Genomic DNA, 10,664 nt, shown 5'->3' on the forward strand with positions numbered 1-10,664 from the left:
CAGCACTGTGTCACGGCCTAAGTGGATCGATTTACTTGCTCTTTTACACGTAAAAGGAGGCAAAGTACTTGCATTTGGCAGTGAAGATGTGATTGCTCTGTGGCTCAGATGTGTTGTGATGTTATCATTCTTGCAATATATTCTATCATCTCTACACTGTGTCACCCATCTCATTCAGCTCAACATTCCATTTCGAGCCCCACCAGAGTGGGTGGTTACAGAAGTTCATTTTATGCACTGCTCAAAATTCTGGCTACTCGCCTATAATGGTTCACAAGTCCCTTTCTAGGGTACCAGGGCACACTGGTTGAGGACCGCTGGTTCAAAGGTTAGAAATACCCAAGCACAAAATGCTTCAGCCCAAGAATCCCTAGTGAGTTTTTCCAAGTCCACAGAGACGGGTCTCAAGGAGTAATTTCAGCTAGGGTAACTCTAGCTTTCACTCACACAGAGAAGTATTTCTGCAAAAGTCAAATTTGACTTTATGGCTCAGGGTCAAGGGGGGCTGAAATTTCTGTTTCTATTTCAAAGTGTCTGGTATCTTCCAGGTGGCAGAGGGTGGTTCACCACTATGCTGACAGCTAATATGAAACAGACTGTAGCCTACGGTGATGCAAGTACAAAATCTACAAACATCTAAAGATGAATAAAAATGAACTAATGCATAAATAACTAAATACACACATGCTAAGAATCAAACGATCCACATGATTCTGTCCACATTAACATGACTTCACTTTTCTAGGGGAATCTTGCTCAGGCAGGTAGAAGTTGTTCAAACCAGGAACTTTCTGAAAGACTCAACTCTTGAATAGAAAGCATCAAATGGACATTTATCCCCCAAGACCCTTTGAACCCATCTCTCAAACTCCTCGCCTGTTGTGTTCACCAATCCTAAACTATAAAATCATGATTCTTACCTGCTCCTTACCAAGTTTCTGCATTGAAAGGTCCATCTTAAGCCAGACTTGAAATTCTCAGTAAATACTCCAACTTTGCTCGTGCCCCAGTGAGATGCCATTAGACTCTGTCAAGCTGGGGCTCTCTTACCATGGTAGGCAATAAACTCCGCTTTGCTTACCTACAGGTTGTCATGGTGATATTTTGGGATCCAGCATTCAGCAACCCACTTATAAGGTACATTCTGGTCCTGTTTCTATAACTCATTCACAGGGTATCTCAGGGCAAGTAACTTAACCTCTCTGTTTGCTGACAATAAATCTGGAGATGCTAGATAAACACATCCGCCTAGTTATTTTAGACAAGGCTAAGCATGATCTACTGTGGACTGAGGCAGAAAAAAAAATCTATCAACAACACAGGTACTTGTACCATTGAGACCAATCACTAAATCCTTTGAGGATTCTTGTAAACATCGTTACAAAACAGACACATGCATTCACTCTGGGCAAGGAGGAAACAAAAGTCATTTAAACAGAGAAAATCAAAATTGGGAAGAGGATTGGAGAAAAGGAAATAAAAAAACAAGCATTGTATTAAGACGAGAAATCTAGAATATAAGAGCTGGAGCAGAAAAACCTTTTCAACAGGTTTGTAAACTGAGCAATGATTTTACTTCCCCATGGCCAGCATATTGAAGCTAATGGTAAAAGAATTTATCATGAGAGTTTAAAGATCTCTCTTGTCAGTAATGAAATAAACACGTGACAGGGTAGCCAGAGAGTTATTGTTTATAGGAAGGTTATTATCATAATTAAGATTAATAGCAATTACTTGTTGTGTTTGTGCATTTTTTTTTCCTTGGGAAAGAAGTGTAGTCATATTAAATAACTAATCAACACATCCCCATGTCAGGCTACGAATGCATGGATTCACAAGGCTTCCCATACTCCCCAGCCCGCCATAACCACCTAAATAAATAAACAAGCATGGTATAAAAGCTAGCTCACATTTTGAAAGGCAACTTCAAAATTAAACCCATCACCAGATTGATGAGAGGGTCTAAAATGGAAACTGAGGCTTTCTCCTAGTCACATGCTAGAATACCTCGTGGAGCCCACTGATGGCTGACAAAATGTAGATTTTGGATCTCGCTGCCTTTTCGTGTGTTTCTGTGTAGGTACGTAAATAAATCTATATCTTAAGTTTTATATATTTTATATAATAACTTGAATAATTTTATCTTCATATAAAAGGGGATTTTTCACTCTTCCGCCACAGCCCTATAAGGGAAATCTTAAGCCTTAAGTATTAAAGCCTAAAAGCTATTTTGATTGAACATTTTCCAGAGCAACATGAAAATATATAGGAATGTTTCCTCATATACAAAATTTTTTTTTAAGGGGGGTGGGCCTTGCCATTTACATAGCTCGATACTGAGGGAAGGAGAAGGGTCAAGGAAATCACCTTCCTCGCTGGGAGAACACTTACAGCCTGTCACTGGACAGAAGCAAAACACATTTGTAAATAAAGAAAGACTTGGTGGAAACGGGGAGAGGAAATGCCTGCTCCCTCCCAAAGCTTCCTCCTAATGGCAACACCATAGCTGAATTAGGATCACAGACCAGAAACGCAGACCCGGGCCAAGGGCTGGAACGTGTATAAAGGATGGAGACAAACTGGATGGTGAAGACTGCTGTGGTCCAGGGCAGGAGGGCGGGCTTCCCTCCTCCCACCCGGCCATTAAACTCACCCCTAAAGCTCCTCTTTTCTACTCTCTCTCCTTCACATACACACAGATGGACACACACACACACACACACACACACACACACACACAACACACATGCACACAGTCATTAACCGCAAAAGTGCAGAGACTTCCATTTCTCCCTGAACCTTCATTTTGAAACTGGTAAATTATATTCATCCCACAATAAATCTGTGTGCTGTAGTGGGAGAAGGAGAGGGGGAAGGAAAGATGGCAAGAAAATAAGCAGTATTTATTATTGGGTCTGCTCTGAGAGAGGGTCAGTGCTCGGGCTCTGGGCTCAGTTAAGATGACAAAGACTCAGTTCCAGATCCTCAGGAGCCTCACGTCGATTCTGCTGTAAGGGAGTTGCTGTCTTCAAAATACAACACCTAGCACTTTGCAAATTCTGCTCCCAGAAAGGATCTTGGGAGGGGGGCTAGTGTGACAGGGCTGGACCACATGCCACCTCTGCCTTCCTCTGGGATGCCTCCCTCTGAATGCACACCGCCCAGCCCCTGGAAGCTACGGGTGTCACCAGAGCAGCAAAGGCTCAAAGAGGATGTCTCAAAAAGATGTCTCTGCTTATACAAGGGAAGGGTGGCCTGCAAGGGAGGTATGAAAAGTATGCACAGAGGGACGGTGGTAGAAATGCAAGAGATGTTATCAAGTCCAAGGAACAAAAAAAGGGGGAAATTCATGCATACTGGATACATCACAGGAGGAGAAAAGATGGGGCATCTTCTAAAACCAGAGTAGGTTTGTCAGGAAGAAAAACACTGAACCCTCCAGGGTGGCTCATAGATATGGATCCTGCATCCCTGTCAGTGAGGCTCCACAAGCAGGTGGGCCAGGTAGATGCACAGTTGGGTACCAAGAACTGGTGCGCAGAGCAAAGTCTGGGCAGGAGATGGGATGCTGCATGTCAACAGCACATGGGTGGTCGCTATGGCTGTGAAAGCGGGTGAGGTCGCCAGGGAGAGTGTGCAGCGCAAGAACGCTGTTAACATGAGGGCAGAATCATAGAGAACACTAGTCTATAAGGCTAAGCAGGTGAAGAAGGACACGCAGGAAAAACAGCAGGTGGAGGAGCTTGGAGACTAAGGAAGGAGAAAGCTTAAGGCAGGAATGTCACCTGGGGGCTTCCCTGGTGGCGCAGTGGTTGGGAGTCCGCCTGCCGATGCAGGGGACGCGGGTTTGTGCCCCGGTCCGGGAAGATCCCACGTGCCGTGGAGCGGCTGGGCCCGTGAGTCATGGCCGCTGAGCCTGCGCGTCCGGAGCCTGTGCTCCGCAACGGGAGGGGCCACAACAGTGAGAGGCCCGCGTACCGCAAAAAAAAAAAAAAAGAATGTCACCTGGACATAGCTGGTTCCAGTGCCCCATCCGTCCATCCTCCAATCCACCGTCACATTAATCCTCAGTGAGTGACTTTGTGGCCATGACCTCTGCTTACTCAGAATGCCCCAAAGACTCTACCACCTTAGACTGGTATTAAGGTTCTCGACGAACCAGTTCTTGCAAAACTCTCCACCCTCATCTTGTAATTGCTCCCATAGAGATACCCTGGAACTCGCTAAATCACTTCCTCGCCATTTATTTCCCCTACTTTTTTTTTTACCACCATGTCTTTATTCATGCTGTTCCACCTTCTGGAACGCCTGTCCTGCCTGGACTATCTTGCCTGCCAGAGAAGTCAGTGAACATGCTCCCTAAATCTGTCTTATGACTCCATCAATGAGAAGTCACCCAGAAGCTAACACGTGTGTACATGAAGCCATGCTGTGGACAGGCACAGCCAGATGGACCAGTCTTTCCTCTCATCGCTGTGGGTAGATATTGGCCAGCTGGTAGTCAGACCGCAGCCACAATGTGCAGTAGCACATCCACCTGGACACAGAAATGTGTGGGTGTGAACTCACGCCCCACGACCATGGGACTCTGTTTGTTCCCTCCAGCCCCAGAACAATGGTCCCCCAGCCGCTATTAAAACTCCAGCTGGCCTCTCTCTGGGTCTTCGTTGTCTCTCTGGGTAGAAGAAGCCTATCTGGCATTTGCGATAGCTGGCTCCTGGCGCCCCCAGCTACTGCCTAGAGAAATCTGAGCAGAGCGCTTGGCGATATCCCAAGGTGAGGCCCAGTATCCGAAATAATAAAAAGCAAGTATGGCTGTGTTACTCTCGGCTCTGACACAGCCTGGGAATCCTTATCAAACAAACACCAGTGTGGGAGGAGAGGTCACTGTGGATATTCCAGGGCTAACAGTCAAACGTTAATAACTTTACCGTGTAGATTAATTTTAAATGTCAGACCACGTCGCTGTGTAAAGCTAAGGAGCTTGGGAAAACCGTACGTTTTCAGGCATCCTGACGCCACCAGCACATTTTGTGTTTGATCATTAGTGGGGTGGGCAGGATCAGAGAAGAGGGTGTTTCTCTAACAGTTGCTGCCCCTGCAGTGCAAACATTACAAATAAATGGCATCTGAATGCATCCACGGCCTAGCTTCTCAACCAGGAAAAATGGCTGAAATGACAGTAATGAGATTTCACACAGAACCACAAGACTGTGCAAGGGCCGAGACCCAGCGCAGGACGCCAGGTTCCAAGCCCAACCAAATATGTGTAACTTGTTTAAGAGCCCCTGGAAAATAGCATTTGTAATTGAAACAGTGGTAACGCTGGGCTGCTGATTCCGCCCCAGGCAGGAGGCAGAGCTGGGTCAGGGCTGCTGAGGGTGGGCGTGCATAGGGGGGCGGGGGGCAGCCCCAGCCCAGGAAAAGCTTGAAAGGAAAAGGGATGTGAGGCAGAGACTACAGGAGGAGCACGGAGGAAGGAACAGATGCTGCACACAAAACCCACCCAGGGCTGCCAGGATTGCAATTAAAAATTCACATATTTTGGACTGAAATTCTCATATTTTAAGAGAACTTGGGCAAAAATCCTCCTCCCACCAATATTAGCAATGCAAAACCGGCAGTCAAGACAGACTCAAATTATCATCCATTTTACAAAAAGGATGAAAATTGTATAGCACTGAGTCCAAAATTCTTCAGTGAAAACAATCATTAGAACGCACCTGGCAGCCCTTGCTTGGTCCGACCCCCCAGGCTCCAGGACTGGGACAAAGCACCCGCCCTCCCTCTCCCCCACACAGCCCCTGGGCTCCAGATCTGGGACTGTCACAGAGGTCACCAGTCGCCAGGGGCTCTCAGGATTCTCTTACAGTTTAAGAGGCCACCCTTATTGGGATAAATGTGCATGCTGAATTCAAGAGGCGATAATATTATAGCAGAATAAAGTGCAAGGGCAAACATGAAGCGTGCCAGAAATTCCAACACAAACACAGTCCCAGGCCTGATGCACCTGGATTGGGCTTCTGATGCACCCGGATTGGTGTTCAAGCCAACAAATGGGGTGGGAGAGAAGGAAAGAGGGGGCCAGGATGGCAATGTAGGCACCCAGAATCCAAAGTCAAGTGAACCCTCAATAAGCAGGGTCCCACACGGAGCTGAGCACCTGACAGCAACTAAGTTTCTGGCTAAAACCTCTGGAAACTGGGTGTAGGATAGGCTCAGGGATGTACTGTACAGCACAGGGAATAGAGCCAGTATTTTGTAATAACTGTAAACGGAAAGTAACCTTTTAAACTTGTATAAAAAATGCAAAAAAAAATAGAATACATAAAACTACCAGAGGAAACAAAATAAAATTAAATTAAAATTAAATCTTTGAGATTCTACCTCCAAAATGAATCTTAAATACATCTCCCACCTTCTTCCCATGTTCACCCTCCCTATTCCAAACTTCTTCTGCACTGCCTCCAGGGCTGCTCCATGAACACCCATTTCCTTATGTCAAGTGGCCACCACTGCAAACAGGATCAATTTTCAGCTCCAGCAAGGCTCTCTGGGGGCTGGTCCAAGGTGGCAGCGCCCACCTGGCAGGCAGGAGCACAAAAGGTAGAAAAGCAAGAGGCATGATGGGGAGGGACTAGTCTCACCAAACAGTACTGATAAAAAAAAAATGTTTATACATATAAATATTATATTTATTAAAGGGCTATAAATACAAGTATAACAGAAATGTCAACAGATTCTGAATTCAGCAACACATTCTAAGGGCTAGACCCAATGGGCTGGACCTCTGTCGTGTTCGCGAACCTGATGCAGAGGGCAGGAGGTGCTGGAACAGCATCAAGATTTGCAACAGGTGCGACCTCTCTTACCAGGTTAGCAGGTCTCTTCAGGACGGCTGAGGAGTGGAGAGTGGGGGCTTCAGAGGATTGGCTCTAAACTCATACATCTCAAGTTCAAACCCAGCCCATGGTTTCCCAGCGGTAAGAAGACAGGCAAGTCGCATAATTTTTCTGAGCCTCACTTTCCTTACCTTGGTCTGATAATAGTATGTACTTCATAGGTTTGTTGGGAGATTTCAATGAGATGATTCATATAATGCATTTAGCCCACTGCCCCGTGACTCAATAAATGTTCTTTATTGCTTTTAGAATTAGGAGACCAAGGAAGAGGAAAATTCTACCCAAGGTCACACAGAGAGCTGGGGGCAGAGCTAGAACCACACTCTGGCCTCTGGATGCCCCATCCTGGCTCCCCCCGCACGCCAGGCTCCTTTCCTTTGCTGCAGAGTCTGTAGCACAAACATGACATCTGGAGCCAGAAGATAATCAACCTAATTGGGCCATTAGGACCAGTCACTTCCCTCTACATTGAGCCTTTGGGGTATGTTACCAGTGATCAATATAATAAATAATATTGCATAGTCTGGGGCACTTCTCAAGGGAGCATCTTGGAAACCAAGAGGAGAAAGAGACTGAGATCATCATAAGAGATTCAGAGAGAAAGCAGGATCTCCAAGTATCACTAAGCTCCTCCCTTGCCTCCCTTGCCTAGTTCTGTGCCAGATGCAAGGGGAGGGAGGGAGGATGCCAAAGACGGACAAGGTAACCCAGGTGTTCCATTCAAGTTTTGTAGCTCCTGGTTTTTGTTATCCAAGGTGCTTCTCTCAGTCATGTCACCAATTCACAGACATGGTTCACAGGTAATAGTGGTGAGAATTTGGTGAGCTCGGCCATAAACAAAGGCTTTCTTCTCTCTCAGCAGAACCTTAAATGCCTGAGAAAATCTCACAGAGCCCAGGCACACCTTCAGGGGCAACCCTCAACCCCAAGGGCATTTACCAGTTTACGGGCGTTCAGAATCATGCAAAAACATCTGTCCTGGATAAACGTTTCTCTGGTTCCCTAGAAGAACTCTGGGTTCAAAGAGCGCAGTTTAGACTTACAGAGCCAGTTTGGAGAGAGAAAAGTGTCCTTGTGGGATCCCTAGAAAATCAAGGAGCTGACCAATGTACCAGAAAATCAGAAGTATCCATACGTTTCCCTAGATTTCACTGCAAGTCATGGCCATGACCTAAGAGTATGTAATAGAGGTTCTGAGAATAGAGGTTCACAGATCCACAGACAAACCCCAGTGGATGTGCAACCCAGATGATATTGGAAGTGGAATGGCTGAACTGCAAACGTCTGAGGGTTGGATGCTAGTGAAGACATTGTGTACACCATGTTGTGGTGTACACAACAATTGCTACAATGACCCTGTCTGCCAAAGGAGGAATGTTTTGTAAGCTTGAACTTCCATCAATAGCTTATTCAAGTGTAGACATTTATCCGGTGAACACAGAGCCTTCAGGTGTGAAGAGTGGCAATATCAAGCCAACAGGCAAAGAAGCCGTTGTCCAGTTCTGAACAGAGCAGATCGCAGCCCCATGCGGAGGGGACTCAAGGGATGCACAGCTCCTCAGCAATGTAATAACAAAGATTCAGTCCATTAAAGACCTCTGAGCAAGTGCAGAAGTAGGAACAGAGAATTTCTCCAGGTCAAAACTCTAAAATCCAGAGCTGATTGGAGACAGCAAAAGACAGGAGAAGTGAAGGATCTTAACTGTACCAGAGCAGAGGCTATTATCTAAGTAAGAAGGAATTACAAATTAGTAACAACTCAATAGGAAATTATTTGCTGTGCTAAGCGTGCTTATATTCTCTGTCTGGTCACCATGTCTAGATCTTTCTCATTACATTCTGTTCAACTCATCTCTATTAATATCTTCAATGAGACAACTCCTCCACATACGCTGTTGACAAACGTGTGGTTTGAGTGAGCCCTGATATCACTTGAGGACACTGTTCGCAGAATGAGCAAAGGCAGGGACAGGGCCTCCTTTAAGAAGCCACTTGAGCACAGTGGCTTCCTGTCTGAGAGCTCTCCATCACCCACTCACCAGGAACCTGCTCACACACGCATGAGCGCCAACAGCGCTGATACCCACAGACAGAACTCCTCCCCCATGTCTCACCTGCGCCCCTGCCCCTCCGTAGAGTGCCTACCGTCCATGACCACTTGTCTCTGAAATATCCACGCCTCCGTACCTGCTGGAGTAAACATGACGGCCTCCTGTGGATCGGATGAAGCCAGGGAGCCAGGAACAAGAGGCGAAACTGAAAGCGCTGGGTTTCCTTTGTTATTCCCCAGAATATAAAAAGACTCATTCCTCTGAAATATCATCTCCCAACAGCATCAGGCAGGGAAGGTCAAGGGCAGTTTGGTTTCTGTGTCTGAGACGGCACCCGTGGGTGTCTGCATCTGAGGCTTTGTTCTTCCTGCAGTTCTTCCATGACTGTGGGACCTGTCTGGGCACAACTGGCCAAGCCCCGAGCCGTGCTCTGGACTGTGCCTGTACCTCTGAGCCAGGACTGTCCAAGACTGACCGTATCTGTGATCCTTCCTGCGACTTCCCAGGCTCCGAGCTACGTCTACGCATAATTATTGTCTGTTCCTAGAATTATGATTGTTTGATTATACCTGTAGTCACTCTGACTGTAACTGTCTTGGTGAGTGTTTCCTACCATTGTGATTACGCCTGATTATGTGGGTGACATTCAGAATATTTGACTAGTCCGACACCAACGGGTTGGAACAGATGCCCTCCGTGAATAACTGGTACGGCTGTGCTGAGGCATTTCAGCCAGACCGTACACAGTTTATTGAGCAGTCTCAATTCGGTGACGTATAATCACAAAAGTGTTTTATTTTTTCCATCGCTGCCTTCAATCATGCTCTGTCATAACCCTTCCCTGTCATTTAATGACATCTTGAGTGGATCCCACCGCTCCCCGGTCACTCTCAGTTATTGGAAGTCTGGTCCAGCCCTCAGGGTACGTCTGATTTAAACCCAGAGAAGACAGGCTACAGAACTGTGAGAAGAGAGAGCACAGCCTCTCTCTCCCCTCCTCTCATCTCTTGTCTGGAAACAGAAGTCGGGAGGGGAGATGGGAAGGATGGTAGGTGTCCTCTCACAGGATCGGTCACCTGTGGCAATGGGGCTGCAGGGTCCCTGACTTTGCCCTGGCTCCATCTGGTTTCACTGGTCACTGGTTGTGGCTGTAATATGTGTCGGGTAGATTTGCTGGAGCTTCCTTGAGTGTGTGACCAGTGTCACCACAGCTCCCTCCATCACTGAGGACAGCTCCTTTGGCCCCCCATCAGCAGTCCACAGCCCAACAGCCCTTCAAAGGGCATCAGTGAGCCCTGTGGCTCCACACCCGAATCTGCATGCTCCTTCCGGGGAGCCACAGGAACCACTGAGGCCTCCTTTCCTGTCCCCAGAAGAACTGAAGGCAACAGCCCCCCGTCTCATCCTCTTCCTCAAATGCGCACCCCCCAGATCCCTTCTTGGAACCCGCTGACTTCAAAAATCTCCAGTGGGAGGGCTTCCCTGGTGGCGCAGTGGTTGGGAGTCCGCCTGCCGAGGCAGGGGACACGGGTTCGTGCCCCAGTCCGGGAAGATCCCACATGCCGCAGAGCAGCTAGGCCTGTGAGCCATGGCTGCTGGGCCTGCGTGTCCGGAGCCTGTGCTCCACGACGGGAGAGGCCACAGCAGTGAGAGGCCTGTGTACCGCAAAAAAAAAAAAAAAAAAAAAAATCCCAAGGGCAGAAACAGGCAC

This window comes from Neophocaena asiaeorientalis, unplaced genomic scaffold (genome assembly GCF_003031525.2).
Source record: "Neophocaena asiaeorientalis asiaeorientalis breed wild unplaced genomic scaffold, Neophocaena_asiaeorientalis_V1.1 scaffold84, whole genome shotgun sequence".
In the NCBI taxonomy this organism is placed as follows: domain Eukaryota; kingdom Metazoa; phylum Chordata; class Mammalia; order Artiodactyla; family Phocoenidae; genus Neophocaena; species Neophocaena asiaeorientalis.